The sequence below is a fragment of the Odocoileus virginianus genome, chromosome 3 (assembly GCF_023699985.2).
Source record: "Odocoileus virginianus isolate 20LAN1187 ecotype Illinois chromosome 3, Ovbor_1.2, whole genome shotgun sequence".
Lineage (NCBI taxonomy): Eukaryota > Metazoa > Chordata > Mammalia > Artiodactyla > Cervidae > Odocoileus > Odocoileus virginianus.
The window spans coordinates 94,275,301-94,296,011 of record NC_069676.1 but is presented as its reverse complement, the minus strand read 5'-3'; positions in this window follow the sequence as shown (position 1 = coordinate 94,296,011).

The window sequence follows — 20,711 nt, the reverse complement described above, 5'->3', positions numbered from 1 at the left end:
CAAGGCTTCTAACCCTCGTCATTCTCTTAACTACTCAATGAAATCCAGTGAATCGCGATTTCAAAGCCCTTTTCTATAAAAACTAGAGAAAGAGCTTCCAGCTAAAAAATTTATATCCCAAAGCACTTTTGCATGTTATTCCAAATATGAAACTATTTTTGATTTACCTCTTTCTTTCTAAGCAACTATATAATAAAAAATAAATAAATCCTTGGGATACATGTATGAGAGGGGAAAAAATGGATTACACTGAGGTGGAGGCAAAGTTGATTTTATATGTATCACTTTTGATAACCACTAAGCATTTATATCAAACCCAGTTTACATTATCAGTGAGGTAACAGATGACCTTGTTCCCAGAAGACGTGGAAAAATGGTTTCCGTTCCTCTGTTCTAGCTGTTGTTTCTTTTCTTGCCTTCCAGGCTTTTCTCCTTTTATACTCTACTAGATTTGGCTACTAAATCATTTCCAGTCTGTTTTCTCATTTACTTCCCACCGTTCTTTGTGAACTGGGCGAGTCACCTAGGAAAGTTCTTATGACAAAGACAAACCATCTATATCTCTTACCTAGAAAGCTGCTACACTGTTTTAGGCAATTGAGTAAAAAACACAATTTATTTCCCTAGGTGTGAAAAAACACTATTCCTATAATACCATTCTAGTTCTTCATTATTGTACAGCTAGAGACAATAGGAACTTTGTCTCAATTAAGGGATACAGGAAATGGATTTTTTTGGCTCGTAGCATCCTCATCTCTTTGGAGAAGGCGACTCCTTAGGTTCTTAGCTAAAACAATTATACATTTGAAAGTAAATTTACATAGGTTAACATCAATCATAAAAGCAACAGCTCATGCTATTGTTTATTAGGTTACAGTGCTTTTTAAGGCATTTTTCATTTATCATTCCATATAATTTCCACCAGCTCACTTGGCATTTCCCATTACATGCCCCATGGAAAGACAAGTTAGCTGACTTGCTCGAGGCTGATGCAAGCAGACCCTAAGCCAACTGCAGGAGACTCTATGACTCTTGATTTGGACGCATGTTGCTCACAGCACTTCAAATTATTTTTGATCAGTTTCATGTAAATTTATAAAAAAATAAAAAAGGTAATTTTGCTTTAAAGCAAGTTTTAAAAAAGATAAACTATTTCTTGCCATCCTTTGAGGAAAGTGCAAATGCTTGCAAATTGTAAATGTATAGTAATAACAAATTTATATACTATCCGACCAAGCTCCGTGGTATTTATTCTTTGATTCTGTTTCCTCTCAAGTAAAGTAGAGGGGAGACCTGAGAGGGTAGTGTGTAAATCACATGAACACTTAGGATAGTGCCTGAAACAGGAAGGCTTGCTGAGGTGAAATGTCACCTTTGTTTTGTTAGACAACTGAACAGTGATGTTGCAAATATGGTCCTTCAAAACAGTGTCAACCAGCATATGTGTAATTTTTAAATATTCATTTAGTCTCACCTTATGAGAAGCTGTAACCTGAAAAGGATGACCAATCTTAGTAAGGAATGTTATAGATTGCTTCACAAATGTAATGAAAACTTATCTCCAGAACAATCAGTTTACTCCTTTAGACATTTAGTGGTAAAATTACTACCTGATAAATTATGTTATCTATATGTGTGATGTTCTAAAAACAATTTTAAAATTATAGTTTTATTTAATAACAGTTAAAGGCTAGTATATAGATCCAGTTTGGTCAAAATCACTTAATATTCTTTTGGCATAAAGGATGTTTCCATGTTTATGTTTTTAGTATTATCTCTTTCTGCTAAAACTATACTGCACCACATCCGTTTTAAAAGGGGTGTTCACTGGAACTTCCTAATAATAAGATATAATAAAGAATTGACTATATTTTTGGTTATAAAGAGAATAACTTTTTATATATTGGCCATTCCCTTCTTCAGGGAATCCTACCAACCCAGGGATCAAACCCAGGTCTCCCACATAACAGGCAGATTCTTTACCAGCTGAGCTACCAGGGAAGCCCAGTACTTTTTGGTTATGTAGAGAATAATTTTTTCTATATTTGTAGCCTTTAAATGGTTCTTTAATTGAATTGAAAATGTATTTTCTAATAAGCCTTTATTAAAATTTTGAATTTACCATTATTGATATAAACCCAGTTCTAATATTCAATAGCTGATTGTTCAGGGTGTTTATAGAAGGTCCTATTAATAACTTATGTACAGCATATAACTTATGTTTTATACTTCAGAATTTATTGCTATTTTATTAATATAAAATTAGACACTATGAAAAACATCATTCCCAAATAATCACTTCAGTGTACTGGATATTGTACATATTTTTAAAATATTATATCTATCAATAGATATAGTTTATAGATACTAAAATTTCTTATGAAAGGATATATTTATTCAATGACATTTTTTACTCTTTACTTACTCAGAATGGAAATGTCTCTAATTTGCGGTGTCATATATTATGCCTTATAGTTTCTTTTATATTCTGGACTAACAATGAGTGTCAGCTTATGAAAGCCTAAATGTCTCCATTGTGGGAGATTATCCCGGGTTGGTGATTTGAAAATATGCAAGGGTGGGACGATGAGAAGCAGGTAGCAGAGTTATTTCATTTTACTCGTTTTTTATATTGCAATTATATCTCTTAGCTTAAGAATAATGTGTCACTTATTTTTGTTATAATCTGTTTATTATGTTTTCTTTATTATCATATTCATCAACAGTACTTCATTTTGGAAAAGCTTTCAGCTTGGCTCTTCATTATCATTTTGCTTCCAATTTTCACAGAGTAAAAGCTGTATTTGACTGACTCCCAGGCAATTTTAATTTTATCTTTGTATTTTTCACTTTTGTTCAGCTCTTTCTATAATTTACTTACTTTTTCACAGCATTCCATTTTCCTTTATCTTAGCCTAAACTTTTCTATGACTTTTTGCTTCCATTTCATAGAGAAGATACTACTTTATGTATTTTAGAAGTTACAAAGTATCTTTTTTTAGCAGTTCTTGTACCCCTTCCATAATAATGAATCACTTCTTATCTGTTCTTCATAAAATATGCACAATTATTTCCACTTTTTATTTTTTCCTGTATTTTTTTCCCTTTGTGGTGTCTCATTCTAGAATGAGATTAACTCAGTCCATAAGAGGTATTATAAAGACAGTGTATGTACCCCATCCACTCACATGTCCTGTGAATATTGACAAAATCCTGTATGAAATAAAGGGAAACCAGTTGTGCAGTCACTACTCTATATTTTCTATGTACTGCACGTTCAGGGGGCTTCCCTTGTGGCTCAAGGATAAAGAATCTGCCTGCCAATGCAAGAGACATAGATTCTATCCTGGGTTGAGAAGATCCTCTGGAGAAGGAAATGGCAACCCACTCCAGTATTCTAGCCTGGGAAATCCCATGGACAGAGGGGCCTGGGGGTTTACAGTCCGTGGAGTTACAAAAGAGTAGGACATGACTTAGCGACTAAACACCATCACCACCACCACCAAGTACACATCCAACTAGAGTAGGTTAGTAAATACACCGAAAGCACACAGTTGTGCTGAAACTTGAATCTCAGCTTATTCCTGATCGCCACACTCTTAGCCTCTCTCTCTGACCTGTACCTTCATTAGAACACCCTGCTTATTAAAACACTGCTGTAATGAAATGTGCCGTGTCTACTATGGGTCTTCCTAGGCATGCGGGATGATGAGAAAAGAGCAACATTGAAATTATGACATTATTTGGGGTTATGGAGACTAAAATTATAATTCATGGCAACAAGCCAGGCAAGATTTCAGCAGAGAAGCAATCAGAAGATTGTCACAAGTCCAGGTTTCCCGTATGAGTTCAGAAAGGCATTGTGAGAAAATTCTCACCTGCTACTGTTTTTATCTTGAAGCAAAATGCTTTCCGAGAAGCCTTCCTTTAAAAAATATTTGCTAGAACTGTGTCACGTGTTCATCCATTAACGTACAGGAGTTTGGATCATTGAACATGACAGATAGGAGTGGCTGCCATCCCCAAACTGCAATTCCTTCCCACTGATCCGTTCTGTGCAAAAATTATTTCTGATGAGTTTGCTCTGTCTCTACCATTTTTTCCCATAATCAAATTATTTTACCATATTTTTCTTCTTGGGCATTTGCTTTTTTGGTACAGGAGAATTCTTTTAAAGTGTGTAAAATAATCAACATATAAAAGAAAATTTTCAGATACTGGATATACACTGGGGAGGGAAATTGGGGAAAGGGAAAATTCAAGGGAATTATTGATGCACTTAAAATCTCACAGGCAGATGCCTGGTTTAACAGATCCATAGCTTAAACATTGCCATAAAAAGAATTTTTACCATTTTGATAAACTAGGTATTGATAATTGGGCAGTACAATATATAATGCTGGATTCCAAAATGTTAACTCTGCTCTAAACGGGACATTTAGTTTCTTTTAAAGCCATTACTACTTCTTGATTTCCTGGAATTTCTGACTCACTAGTCATCACATTCAGATTTTTAATAAATGACTCGTGTTCCCGGAACTAATCATTTAACCACATATTGGCATCAGTCAGTCTAAAAAGCAAGATTTGAAAGTACTTGTAAAAAGGCATTTCATTGTAGAACACATCAGATGTTTCAAGGGCACTATGAAATCAACACATGGTATACACCCAGACCTACACAATGTTTTATGTCAATTACAACTGGATGAAAAAAGAAAAAAAAAAAAACACCCTGATAACCTGTAGTTATAGAACGTCTCTCTTTACCCAGTAATTTGTAAATATTGCTAAATTGCTTCAGTCATGTCCGACCCTTTGCGAATCTATGGACTGTAGCCTGCCAGTCTCTTCTGTCCACGGGGTTCTCCAGGCAAGAATACTGGAGTGGTTGCCATTCCCTCCTCCAGGGGGTCTTCTTGATCCAGTGGTAAAGAATCTGCCTGCAATGTGGGAACACCAGGGAAGCCCTTAAGGCCAGGAGAAACTGGACTACGCACTACTTACTGCCAGATTAGTTTGGCAATTGTGTATAGGTATGTGTGGTTTCAATTTGGCTTGAGTTGAGGCCATTCACTCCTTTTTAAAACACTTATGGTAGAAAATATATTAGCATTGATCTATTGATATTCAATTTCTTTAAAAATCATTAGGTTAATATATATCTGACTGAGATCACTGCTTATTTCACTATAAGCTTATTTTATAATGGGAGTATAATAATTATTTTTACATTCTTTAAAGAATATGCTCCACACGTATGTTACATTCAAATAATTCAGTTTTTATCCTCATGCTAGTAATATTAATAAAGAATAAAAAGATTCCAGACTATATGAAGCATAGCCTTAAAGAAAGAAGATTATTATCATGACAGCTAAATAGTTTCACAAATAACATAGCTTGGAATCTCACATCTTATAGATACTTGCTATAAAATCGTTATCTTGAAAAGTCGTGTTCTATTTCGGTTTCATTAATCACGCCCTTCTCTAAACTCTCTCTTTATGGTTTTGATACTTTCAGAGTTAGAAGTTTGGCTGGTTATCAGAAAAAAAAGAAAATGTTCAATAAAGCATTTTTTCAGTGAGTGAGTATAGCTTTAATCCACTGCTTCTATTAAAGTTTCAATGTTCAAAGAGTATCACCCACATAATATAATTACTTAAACCTAGATGACTGTGATTACAAACTAGGTCCACACTTCCTAAAAAATTATCCAAAATTTCTTGCCATATCTTATAGTACCCATAGTGAAATACCGCAACGGAGTTCCAGGTTTTTTCACATTTGAATATAGACCGTATGTCCACTCAATTATTGTGCCAGCTGCCACAAGCCAGGAAAGTCATATTATCACAAGAGAACCTTCTAGAATAAAACTCCATTACTTTTAGATGTTTCCACCACCTGGTTTTTTACTGTTTCTAGTTCTCTCCTTTGCGTGTTTTGCTGAATACCATGTGAAAACCACAGCCATCCCATAAAGAAGGCGGTAGCTCCTATCATCAGTTTTTCTCGACCAGAGTCTTCATTTACCATGGTCCCCAAAAGGAAGAGCTTTGGGGTCACCCTGGAAGCCCAATACTAATCATCAAGTGATACTCTCAATCTAGCTAATGTAATTCTACCATAATTCCTCCAGGGCATAGGGATTCCTTACTGAATGGTTTTCAATGTCACCATCAGGTGTTCGCATGAAAAAAATAATCCTAGTATAGCAGGATTTCATTTCATTAAAACAAGTTAACTTCAATTTTATTTACAGAGTGAGTGAAGCAAAGCAGTTACACTAATTCTGAAAGTACAGGCACTGTTCTTTGAAATAGGACTGTAGCGGTATATAGGGTCATTCTGATGCTTCAGGAAAAATTACTAGAAAAATGAGCATAAGAATGCAAGGAGAATGATAAAGGAGTTCAATTCTCTTGCTCTTTCTCTTACCTATTCCTCAGAAGATGGCTTGTATTACCACACAAAACCTTGAATGGCTATTCCAAACATCAATAAGCAGAATGTACGAGGGAGCTTAAGTTATGAAATTTATAAATTCACTCAGTTCAGTTCAGTCTCTCAGTCGTGTCTGACTCTTTGCAACCCCATGGACCGCAGCACACCAGGCCTCCCTGTCCATCACCAACTCCCAGAGCTTACTCAAACTCAGGTCCATTGAGTCAGTGATGCCATCCAGCCATCTCATCCTCTGTCGTCCCCTTCCCCTCCTGCCCTCAATCTTTCCCAGCATCAGGGTCTTCTCAATCAGTTAGCTCTTCACATCAGGTGGCCAAAGTATTGGAGTTTCAGCTTCAACACGAGTCTTTCCAGTGAATACCAAAAGCAAAATGCACATTGACTGTTTCCTCTATCCTTAGCAATCAACTATGCAGCGATTTTCATTGTGATGAATGTTTTCCTTCTGCCTTCCTAATTTCCATTTCATCTTTGACAAAAAGTTTATCACAGTGAGGGAATCATTCTTCCCACTTTGAGTCAAGGGTTCCTTACAAAATTGACAGTGACTTTAATTCCAGGTTCAAGAATTGGGATCATGAGTCAGACCTAAGCCAATGGCACATCCTGGGGGTCTGGTTCATGGATTGGTACATGAACTAGTTTGGGTCACCTACTGTCAAGGTCCACAGCTTTTAGAAAAGCAAAATCTCTTTTCTCCATGGATGGCTGGAAAAATAAGGTGTAGGTTGGTATTGTGACAGCCAATGTCCCCTAGAAGTGGTAATCATCTGCCCGTGAATGAAGAAAATACAAAAATAGCCCAACTAGCCTTGAACTTCTCAAATAAAAAAAGAAAATAAACTCCCTTCTGTTTAAGCCAGTTAAGTAGTGTAGTTCTACCATTTTGCAAATAAAAATTCCATACTAGTACTCTTTAGATAGCTGATATTTATAACTTAACATTTCTATCCTTAGTGTGCACTGTCTTCATCCAATTGATCTTACTTTGACTCTGTTAATTATTGTTTTATGTGAATATTTTCCAAGGGCCCTTATGATACTCTGATGCTGAGAAATACAAAAATAATATTCACAAGCACATGCTATATGATCACTGAGAGATTGCTGAGTATTTTAAAACTTATGTGGCCTAGAATATGGTAATGAAAGTTTTTTTTATGTTATATAACTTCAAGAAATAATTATAAATATTTGTTAATGACCAGCAAATAAATTGGTTTGCTGGTAGATTTATGTTTTACTGTTTTAAATCTAATCCAAAGTTTAGCATTCTATTTGAAGAAGTATTCTGAATTCAAATATTTATTCTAAAATATATGAACTTGTTTAGTAGTAGGATTTCATTCTTAAGTAGAAGAATACTACAGGCAAAAATGCATGCAATATTTGTGATGAAGTATTAACATAAATACACAGTCTCCAAAGAAAAACCTCCAATTGCGTCTTCCTGCCTTGAAAAATAACACTTTTATTATAGTGTAGCATAAGTTGAGCTATAGCTAATTATATAAAAACTTCCAGTTACAGAGAACATTTATTTAACACTGAACTTGAAATAGTATCTGAATTCTGCCAAGACAGAATTTTACCCATATTTTAACTGTTATAGCTGTTTCAGCTTCAGAGAGACCATTTCCTAGGCAACCCCCATTTTGGTCATTTCCTAGGTATGGAAAGAAACCAACCCACTAATGGAAGGAATAGTTATAAGTTGTTACCCAGTAGCCTGAGGCTAAAAAAGCCAGTGCTAGACACATTTCTATTACATACCCTCTCCAAAAATAAGTATGAAGGCAAAGGATTAGTCATGCTCCTTATTTCAAGATTAAAGAGGCAAAAGTGAAGAAGTAGAGGTCCTTGGTGCAGTTTTTAAGACTGAATCATGTCAATAACCTTGAAATACCAAGAAAAATGGAATATAAGTAAAACATTAAGACAACCAACAACAAACAAAAATGTTTGCATTATCATAATATGGCTTCCTCGTGCATTAACAAAAAGAATAAAGTGAAGTCGCTCAGTCATGCCTGACTCTTTGCGACCCCATGGACTGTAGCTTACCAGGTTCCTCCATCCATGGGATTTTCCAGGGAAGAATACTGGATTCTCCAGATCTTCCCAACCCAGGGATTGAACCCGGGTCTTCCACATTGTAGACAGACGCTTTACTGTCTGAGCCACCAGGGAAGGTTATTATTTCTCATGCATTGGAGGTTTCTTAATGTCTCAGGCATCCTAACCAGGAGCATCCCACTTCTTGCTAAAAACACTGATATGTGGTCTTCTGGGACTTCCCACGTGGTGCTAGTGGTAAAGAACCTGCTTGCCAATGCAGGAGACACAAGAGATGTGGGTTTGATCCCCTGGTCAGGAAGATTCCCCGGGGAAGAGCACAGCAATCCACTGCAGTATTCTTGCCTAAAGAATCCCATGGACAGAGGATGCTGGCAGGCTACAGTCCACAGGGGTTGCAAAGAGCTGGACACAACTGAAGCGACTTGGCATGCACACACATGGTTCCAGATACTCTGCATTTATGGGGGTGGAGGAATATGTATTGTTGTTACCTGCCCTGAGGAAATTCTTCTATTCACTTAGAAGTGACTTAGAAGTGACCAAGTCAGCTTCACTGCTGCAATTTTGTACCAATTTTACTTTCAGTCCTAGAAAGACCACATTCTCACACCTTGATGTTCATAATATATCCTTTAGAATAATGTCTTTTATATATCAACTGATGAAAGTTAAAATCAATAAATTTCATGATAAACAACATCATAATGTTGCCTATCAACCACGAGTTTGCCCCAGCAATATCAACATATTTGTCTTTGAATATATTAAAATACATTGAACATTTTTGAATAAATATTTATAATGTACATATTTACATAAGTTCATATTTGTAATTGCACAAGTAAATATTTGTAATTTGTAAAAAAAATATGTGTTTTGAAAAAAATATATTCAATACATTCAACATTTTTGGCAGTTTTTTTTTTTTAGTTTTAGAGTGGTTGGTTTGCATTTGAATGTTTATTTGCATTTTTCTCTTATTTAGTGAAATGGTAGAAGAGGGGAAATAAAATTTATTTGAAAAATTACTGTATTTGAAGAAAGATTTTTAAAAAACTATACATTCAAACAATAGAGATATTTTAACCTCAACCTGAATGTTGAAAAACAAAATCAATGACTTAAATGCATGCTAGAAATATATCTTTCAGGTCTCTAACAAGTACATATATTTGGTGACTTCATAAAACATTTGCACCTTGGCATAACTCCTGTTCTTTTTCAGTTTACTTTTCTATTTTTTATTTTATTTCAAATGCTTTTTTCTTCAAAAGTATATTTTGTAAGAAAAGGGGAGATCATCACCTGTATATTTAATACTGAGAAAATTCATTCAGTTATTTATGCACTAAAACATTTACTAAAGCATCTGTCTCAGTTTTAGAAGTGGGATATACTATAGTATATATATAGTATACATGTGTACTATATATATAGTGTGTGTGTATATGTATATATATACACATATATATAGTATAGTAACATACCAGAAACAAACACCTCTTGCACATATACAGCTTGCATTCTGATTATGAAAACGTAGACATGAAGCAATCAATTGACTATCTGTCGGGTGATGATACATGTTAGAAAGGGGAAAATAAATTAATAAAGCCACTCTGTAGTGGGTAAAGTCTATGATGGGAATAGCTTGAATAGAGATCTGAAAGAAATGAGGGTGGGAAAGTGACTAATGCAGAAAGAACATTCCAGCAGCAACTATTGCAAAGTGTGTGGGTCAGGGGTTTCACAGCACCATTGAGAAACAGCCAGGAGGCCAACGTGGTAGGAGCAGGGTAAATAAGAGGGTGGAGAAGATTTAGAAGCTAGGGAGGATAGAAGACAAGATCAGAGAGCAACTGATAGTCCATGGTAAGAACATTGATTTGTATTATTCAGGAGCAGTGGCTGTGAGGATATACCCCAAGTCCAAGGTAAGAGAAAGCCAAGTAAGACAGTAGGTGCTGAGAGAGGGCATCAGAGGGCAGGCAGACTGAAACCACAATCACAGACAACTAGCCAATCTGACCACACGGACCACAGTCTTGTCTAACTCAATGAAACTAAACCATGCTGTGTGGGGCCACCCAAGACGGAAGGGTCATGGTGGAGAGGTCTGACAGAATGTGGTTCACTGGAGAAGGGAATGGCAAAACACTTCAATATTCTTGCCTTGAGAACCCCATGAACAGTATGAAAAGGCAAAAAGATAAGACACTGAAAGAGGAACTCCCCAGGTCAGTAGATGCCCAATATGTTACTAGAGATCAGTGGAGAAATAACTCCAGAAAGAATGAAGGGATGGAGCCAAAGCAAAAACAACACCCAGTTGTAGATGTGACTGGTGACAGAAGCAAGGTCTGATGCTGTAAAGAGCAATATTGCATAGGAACCTGGAATGTTAGGTCCATGAATCAAGGCAAATTGGAGTGGTCAAACAGGAGATGGCAAGAGTGAACATCGGCATTCTAGGAAATCAGCAAACTAAAATGGACAGGAATGGGTGAATTTAACTCAGATGACCATTATATCTACTACTGTGGGCAAGAATCCCTTAGAAGAAACGGAGTAGCCATCATAGTCAACAAAAGAGTTTGAGCAAGCTCCAGGAGTTGGTGATGGACTGGGAGGCCTGGTGTCCTGCAGTCCGTGGGGTTGCAAAGAGTCGGACACAACTGAGCGACTGAACTGACTGACTGACTGAACAGACAATATCTATGTTAAAATGTAAAGTTGAATTTTTGCATACTATAGTATGCTCTCTTTGATCTAATCCTTCTTATCTTCTCTTTTTTGGATCTGTTACACAAAGATGAATAGGATTACTGCTGATTATTCTACTTCGAATTAGAATGCTTTTTGTAGTGGTTGAGATATAAAGCAACAATAAAAAAATAGATGTTGGAATTTTAAAATGTGAGCTTTAAAATATTATCTAGGGTGAAACAGATCACCAGCCCAGGTTGGATGCATGAGACAAGTGCTCGGGCCTGTTGCACTGGGAAGACCCAGAGGGATCAGGTAGAGAGGGAGATGGGAGGGGGGATCGGGATGGGGAATACATGTAACTCCATGGCTGATTCATGTCAATGTATGACAAAAACCACTACAATATTGCAAAGCAATTAGCCTCCAACTAATAAAAATAAATGGGAAAAAAATAAAAAATAAAAAAATAAAAAGAATATTTAAAAATAAATAAATAAATAAAAAGAAAAAAGTATACAAAAATTAATTTATTTTAAAAGCCAACTGTTGAAACTTTTAAGATGTTTAGTTGTAAAATGCTAATAGCACATCATGGAATTTGATTGATAGATATAAGCTAATGGAGGCTTACTAGACTGTCATTGTTTTCTAAGTATAGTTGTTTGGTTCACCTGTGCACTACTGGTACAGTAATTCGGGTTATAAAGTTACTGAAATCGGAAAGTGTCACTCCCACCCTCAAGTTTCCTGATTGCAGTACTTACAGTGGCAGAAATTTCCAAACTCTGTTTTGCAAATTTAAACAGTCCTTTGAATTTACTTATCAAATTTCCAAGGATTTCAGCTAAGATGATCAAATTTAAGTGCTTTTCACAGAGGAATAAGGATTCTGGGTAAAGCAGGCTGGGTTTACAATCATAACTCGGCTTTGGCACAACCGATTCTGCACACACACATCTATGTGCTGACTATCATTCAAGCACTTTCCAGCAGGCTCTGTCTTGTAATGAGCTCTGAAGAAGTAGCTCTAGTTTCTTATCAACACTTCCAAATAAAGTTCACCTTGAACCCAATGCAAAGAAAAAAATAATCATTTTCCTCCCTCCAATATTTCTTCCTCTTGATCACTGTCTCATATTAAAAAACCACTAAACATCCTTGGATCTTATGCTTAAAAATTTCAGCATCATCTTTTATTTTTCTGTTTCCTGTTGGTACCCTAGACATCTTCCCAAAGAATTGATATCATTTGCTTCATTGAACTTATTAGATACTTTCTTTAAGTCAAAAATTAATTTCAATAGCCTTTTATCTTATTATACAACTATTACATATTCTTTGTAGAGGATTTAGAAATGCAGATAATACAAGAGATAAGTTAATGCTTACTTACACCCTACAAACCAAAGAGTATTAACTTAAAGGTGAGTATCAGTTCATTTAATGTTTATATTTATTTATAAAAGTTACAGAATAATTGTTATATGTATTTATATATATTATACACACACACACACACTCATTGGTTTAACCTAGTTTTCAGTGTTCTGTAAACATATCCTGCTGCATTAATTACTCTTCCAAGATAGATCCCCTCTTTTTTGCTTAGTTAATGGTAGCCACGCCACTGTAATTGTGCCTATTCACACAACTGCAATCTAATTACAATAAACCCTTTGCTTCTTTTCATTCAATTGCATATCTCTGCCTCTTGTTTAAAACATGTCAAGGGTTATGGCTCTTGTAAAAGACGTGTCTTCTGTGAAATCGCACTGCCCAGGTCTGTGTTCTTTTGGATAACAATTTTGCTCCCCAATCTGTGGCATTTAATGCCTTTAATAAACACTTTAGATGAATCTCCATGTAATAAAACTATGTGAGACTGTATCTTCATTCTCTGCATCATGGTTTATAAGATGCCTGGGGTAGTATATATTGTACCCATGAATGCATGCCCTCAAATGCCTTGCTCAAAAAGTGATATATATATATATATATATACACATATCCAATGATTCATATTATATCAAATGTCTCCTCTGATAAGTACAGCTTTGACCTTGTGGAGTAAGGTTTAGGTATTTGTGATAGATGCAAGATATTACATCAAGAGGTTTCTACACTTCTACAGAATAATATGAATTTTGATATTGAAGAGCAAAGAGGAGCATGAAATGTTTCTGGCACAGCTGAGGGATTTGTGCATCAATGCAGCAGCATGCCACCTAACACTCAACATTTCCCAGCAAGACTGACTCCTTACTGAATCCTGGACAACATCTTAACAAACAGTGGGCCAATATTTAAATTAGTGAGACTTTCGGTTATCAATCTTTCTTTCTTATTCACCTATTTGTCCTCTAATGCATTTTAAATGCCTGATAAATATAAATGATTTCATAGATATTTATATCATTATATTAAAGATTTAATACTTCAGAATGCACTGAAATCCCTAACACGTTGAAAGTCTATAGAAATGTCAGTGATTTATGCAGACAACTAAATAGTATATGATACTTCAGATGATATAATATATGATATTTTAATTTCTCAGGATTATATAGAATTGGATTCTTTCCTGTTATAAACACACTATTATCTATGACAAAATAAACAGGATCCATCTTGTGTAGAAATAAATAACTTTTAAGAATATTTGTTTAAATGACTGTCAGGTCTAGTACAGTGATTTCAGCAAAATCAATATAAAAATTTTATCAAATTTCAGAAGTTACCTGAGCAGGATTGGTTCGCAACTTTCAACATGGTTTCTGGTATAAAAATTGTCCCATTATGCTTCTTTGAAAAACTGAAATTTCACTAAATGCAGTTTTCCCATTTGATAGATCAAATGTTTAAAATATTTAGAAAGTAAATGTAAAATATATACAAGCCCTGTAACTACTTATTTTTAATACACTGTATATGAGAAAGGTTCATACAAACTATCAGAAGCATATAGAGTCCTTTTGGCAATAACATTCTTATAATTTTCTTTTCATAGCAACTATCCACAAAAATTAGAGTAACAGAACTAAGGAAAATTCACCCTTTAGGCCTAGGCTTTTTAAAAATATTGTTCTAAAATATAAGATGCTATTGCCGAAGGAGAAGATATCTGTGATAGCAAAGAATAAAAGGCAGGAGTATAATCTCTGCCTGAAGCTGGAGTGAGAAGTGGCGGTGTTAGGACTCCTCTGACTCCTGTATCTTAGCGGTTCTCAATAGGGAGCATTTTCACCTCGTGGGAGAAAGTTGTCAATGTGTGCAGACATATTTAGTTGTGCTACCAGCATCTACTGGATAGAGGCCAATAATGCCCTTAAATCTCCTATGACGCCCGGATAGGTAACCACAGCCACAGTGTCAACAGTGTCAAGGATGAGAGACACTGGTCTAGTGCTTTTCAGTAATAAGCCTTTTTTTGTGGATTTCTGCTTTCCCCAATCTTGCTGTTAAGTTCTCAGTCCTAGTGGTAAAGAAACATAAAAACATCTATTCAGTTCAGTTCAGTTCAGTTGCTCAGTCGGGTCCGACTCTTTGCGACCCCATGGACTGCAGCACACTAGGCCTCCCTGTCCATCACCAACTCCTGGAGCCTACACAAACTCATGTCCATTGAGTCGGTGATGCCATCCAGCCATCTCATCCTCTGTCGTCCCTTCTCCTCCTGCCCTCAATCTTTCCCAGAATCAGGGTCTTTTCAAATGAGTCAGCTCTTCGTATCAGGTAGCCAAAGTATTGGAGTTTCAGCTTCAACATCAGTCCTTCCAATGAACACCCAGGACTGATCTCCTTTAGGATGGACTGGTTGGATCTCCTTGTAGTCCAAGGGGCTCTCAAGAGGCTTCTCCAACACCACAGATCAAAAGCATCAATTCTTTTTTTTTTTTTTTTTTTGCTTCTCAACCTGTTTAATGTGTAAAAGCATTAATTCTTCTGTGCTCAGCTTTCTGTATAGTCCAACTCTCACATCCATACGTGACTACTGGAAAAACCATAGCCTTGACTACATGGACCTTTGTTGGCAAAATAATGTCTCTGCTTTTTAATATGCTGCCTAGGTTGGGCTGGATGAAGCATAAGCTGGAACCAAGATTGCTGGGAGAAATATCAATAACCTCACATATGCAGATGACACTTCCCTTATGCAGAAAGCAAAGAAGAACTCAAGAGTCTCTTGATGACAGTGAAAGAGGAGAGTGAAAAACTTGACTTAAAGCTCAACATTCAGAAAACTAAGATCATGGCATCTGGTCCCATCACTTCATGGCAAATAGATGGAGAAACAGTGGAAACAGTTTCTGACTTTATTTTCTTGGGCTCCAAAATCACTGTAGATGGTGACTGCAGCCATGAAATTAAAAGACACTTACTCCTTGGAAGGAAAGTTATGACCAACCTAGACAGCATATTAAAAAAGACATCTATTAGATCCTTTGAAATCTGTGATAATTCAATTTTTTATCCAAAGTTGTTCAAACCTCAGACATAGATGGGAAAAACTAAAAGCAATAACCAGCCACATCTTACTTGTTTTCTCATACACTGATATGTGCTTGCTGTTGTTCAGTTGCTCAGTCACGTCGAGCTCTTTCCGACCCCATGGACAGCACACACCAGGCCTCCCTGTCCATCACCAACTCCCGGAGTTTACTCAAACTCATCTCCATTGAGTCGGTGATTCCATTCAACCATCTCATCCTCTGTTGACCCCTTCTCCTCCCGCCTTCAATCTTTCCCAGCATCAGGGTCTTTTCCAATGAATAGGCTCTTTCCATCAGGTGGCCAAAGTATTGGAATTTCAGCTTCAGCATCAGTCCTTCCAATGAATATTCAGGACTGACTTCCTTTAGGACTGGTTGGTTTGATCTCCTTGCTGTCCAATGGACTCTCAAGAGTCTTCTCCAGCACTACAATAAAGGTATCAATTCTTCAGCACTCATCCTTCTTTACAATCCAACTCTCACATCTGTACATGACTACTGGAAAAACCATAGTTTGACTTAACAGACATTTGTCAGTAAAGTGCTGTCTCTGAATTTTAATATGCTATCTAGGTTTTCATAGTTTTCCTTCCAAAGAGCAGGTGTCGGTTAATTTCATGGCTACAGTCATTGCCCACAGTGATTTGGCAACCCAAGAAAATAAAATCTGTCATAGCATCAACTTCTTCCCCTTCTATTTGCCATGAAGCCATGGGACCAGATGCCATGATCTTGGCTTTTGTAATGTTGAGTTTGCAGCTAGCTTTTTCACTCCCCTCTTTTACCCTCATCAAGAGGCTTTTTAGTTCTTCTTCACTTTCTGCCATTAGAGTGGTATCATCTGCATATCTGAGGTTGTTGACATTTTTCCCAGCAAACTTGATTCCAGATTGTGATTCATCCAGGCCAGCGTTTCACATGATGTACTCAGCATAGAAGTTAAATAAGCAAGGTAACAATATAGGACCTTGTACTCCTTTCACAATTTGGAACCAGACAACTCTTCCATGTCCAGTCAAAGCTGTTGCTTCTTGATTGTCATACAGATTTCTCAGGAAACAGGTAAGGCTGTCTGTATTCCTATTACTTTAAGAATTTTCCACAGTTTGTTGTGATCCACTGTATCAAAGGCTTTAGTGTAGTCAATAAAACATGTTTTTTTTTTTTTTTTAATTCTCTTGCTTTTTCTTTGATCTAATGGATGTCGGCAATTTGATCCCTGGTTCTTCTGCCTTTTCTAAATACAATTTGTAAAGCTAGAAGTTCTCAGGTCACATACTGTTGAGGCCTAATTGGAAAGATTTTGGGCATTACCTTGCTAGCATGTGAAATGAGCACAACTGTATGGTAGTTTGAACATTGTTTGGCATTGTCCTTTTCGGGATTGGAATGAAAACTGAGCTTTTCCAGTCCTGTGGCCACTGCTGAATTTTTTAAATTTGCCGGCATATTGAGCTAAGCACTTTAACAGCATCATCTTTTCAGATTTGAAATAGCTCAGCTGGGATTCCATCAGCTCCACTTGTTTGCGGTAATACTTCCTAAGGCCCGGTTGACTTCACACTCCAGGCTGTCTGGCTGAAGTGTGTGATCACCCATCATTAGTTATCTGTGTTATTAAGACCTTTTTTTTTTTTTTTTTTGGTATATTTCTTCTGTTGTTAAAGTTTAAAATATTTACTCTCTGGTCCTTTACAAAAAAGTCAAGCCATATTCCACAGTCAAAGTTTGAAAACGTGAAAGTCTGGGTCTTCTGGCCACAGGGAGCCTGAGGATAGAGATATGGAGCCTGAGTAGTTGTTTTACTTATAAGGTCTCTGAGTCTGTCTGCAGAATCTGAGAAAAATATTTAGTTTGAAAATTAGTGACTTAGATCTTTTAAGTGCCCACAAAAACTGGTTTTGATGCTGCTGTTGATGACAATAAAAAAAGAGATGACAGTCATCAAACCCCACTGACACAGCAACATTTAGATGTAGCTAATGTTCAACAAATGCTATTAATTATATGCCAGCTGTATACTGGAGGAATGTTAACATAATTCTTTCTCTGGAGGTGGACATATTTTTTTTTTCTTTTTTAAGGATTTGTACTACTTTTGTTGAACTTTTACATGACAGTTAAACATATAGTTTTGACAGGAAATTATCAAAGAAGAGATACTTAACCCTTTTTCATCTCTTCTTGTTCCTTTTAGCGTTAGCATATTTGTACTAAACATAGTATTTTTTAGAAATTCCCTGTTAAGAAGCTTTAAAACCTGTTGGTCTCTGGGGATTTGAGCTGCTCTGTATTACTTTCTTATAATTAACTTGATATTCTTATTATTGAAGTAAGAATGCTAAGTCATAAAGTAGATACTTTGGATGATCTCTGTCCCTAGGTATTTCTGAATTTAAGCGGGTGTATATTGGAGGAGAATAAAAAGAAAACACTATGTAAACTGAATACAAGAATATATGCAAAGTTACAGGGAAACAGAAACATCATTTTTTCTATTAAGACGTCTTTCTTCTGATATACAACGGGGTGATCTCTTACAAAAGAAGATGGATGTTTATGTCCAAGCCCTCAACTGTATACCCATCCCCCAAACTGTTTGCTAAAACCTCTACTCAAGAGTTTTAAACTCAGCAAATAGAAACCACATTTATCCAGTTGCTTAGGACAAAAAGTTTGGCAGAATCTTGAACTCTTTCTCTCACTTTCAACACCTAATTGATCTTTAGTCCTATCAGCTAAACTTCTAAACAATTCCCCACTGCTAGCACTCTGCCCCACCCATCTCTGCGGTACTAATTTCCAATTGCTTTCTTGTTTGCACACTTGCCCTCATATAATCTGTTTATACAAAGCAGAGTAATTTTTAAAATACAAATTATACAGCCCACTCCACTCTTTAATACCTCTCCCCACCTTCGCTTTATTTTAGAATAAAATCCAAGCTTTTACTCTGACTTACAGAGCCATGACTGACGAGTCTTTGGCTCCTTCTATGACCTTGTCTCCTATGTCTTTTGCCTTTGCCCACAGAGGTGCTGGTCCTCCTTCTCTTTTTGCAGTATAATTTGGTCATTTCTCCTTCTCCATTCTTTCTTCCAGGGATGTGCTTTCTCCCAAACCAGGTTGTAAGCATTCCTTCTAGAGGGTTTAAATGGCGATGGAGGAACTTTAACCTGAATCTTGCTGTGGAGGTAGCAATAAGTTTAGCATTCATACTATGCTATTGGTTTTCTATATATACTTTAAAAATATCATTTTCTCAGAGATGTCTTCCTTTTTAGTCCCCCTTTCTTTACAGAATGTTTTATATTTTCTTAAGCATGCTTCATTGATGTGTAATGTTTATTCAATTGTAAGCTTTCTTTTCAGTAAATCTTGGCAAATATATACAGGCAGGTAAACAACACTTCAGTCAAGATATAGAACAGTTCCATCACTCTTAAAACTCACTTTGGGGACCTTTGTTGCTAATAAACTACATTTACCTTGAGCCCATGGTAGTCATTGGTCTGTCTTCAAATGTGATGTGTGTGAAAGTCGCTCAGTCATGTCTGACTCTTTGCGACCCCATGGAGAATTCTCCAGTCCAGAATACTGGCGTGGGTAGCCTTTCCCTTCTACAGGGGATCTTCCCAACACAGGGATTGAACTCAGGTTTCCCGCATTGCAGGCAGATTCTTTACCAGCTGAGCCACAAGGGGAGCCCAAATAAGTGAAATCAAACCATATGCAGTCTTTTGTGTCTGTTCCCTTTCATATATGATTATTTTTTGTAGTCTCATTCATTTCATTGAATGTATTTGGAATCCATTTCCCTTTGTTGTTCCTTATCCACTGTATAAATGCACCACCAATTTTTTTAATATACATTCACCAGGAGAAGGACTCTGAGATGTTTCCTGCTTTGTCCTATTATGACTTCAGCTGGAATAAACTTTTTTTTAATGTTTATTTATTAGGTGTCAGTGGGTCTTAGTTGTAGAACAACAGTTCTTAGTTGCAACATGCAGGATCTTAGTTCCCTGATCAGGGATCAAATACATGTCCCCTGTGTTGGGAACAAAGAGTCTTAACCACTGGATCATCAGAGAAGTCCTGCTACAAATATCTGAGTCATTTTCCCATGACAAAAGTTTTCATCTCTATAAGAGAAATTGCTGAGTTGTATGATGAAGTGTATATATAACCTTGAAAAAAATCTTCCAAAGTGTTATATACAGTTGACTTCATGGTCAATTTTGTGCATTATATGTATATGTATGTATCCATTTTTTCCCATACAGGTGTAGAAATTCCATATATTAATATGAAAATATTGTCATTTTTCCATTGAATAACTCTAGCACTGTTGCAAAAAAAAATCATATATGTGAGAGGTTACACATGTGTGTTTAGGTTGATTTCTGAATTCTCTATTCTGTCCATTAATCTGTAAGTTTATCTTCACTTTATTAATGTACTTTAATAATAAGACTTAAAATTACATATTCTGAGTCATTAATTTAGTAATTTTCTAAAATTGTTTTGGCTGTTCTAGACCTGTTTTGGCTATTCTAGACCCTTTATACTTCCAAACAAATTTTTGAATCAGCTATTATTTTTCTTAGAGAATATGCTCTTGAGATTTTTGATCAAGATTTTACTAAACCTGTAACTCAAGTTGGATGAAATTTGTATCTTAGCATATTGAGCTTTCTGACTTGTGAATACAGTATATATCTTCATTTATAGGTTTTGAAACATCTATTAAAATTTCTATTAAAACTTCTATTTTATTTCTTTTCTATTTAAAAAGTTTCTTCTATTAAAACTTCTTTAAAAGAATGCTATCATAGCTTTAAGTGTCTAAGTCTTAAAAAAATTTTTCTTAAATCTATTCTTAAGGGTCTCGTATTTTGAAGTTATCCTAAATGGCATTTTAAATTTTCAATCAGCATGTTTTGATTCTTAGTATAAATC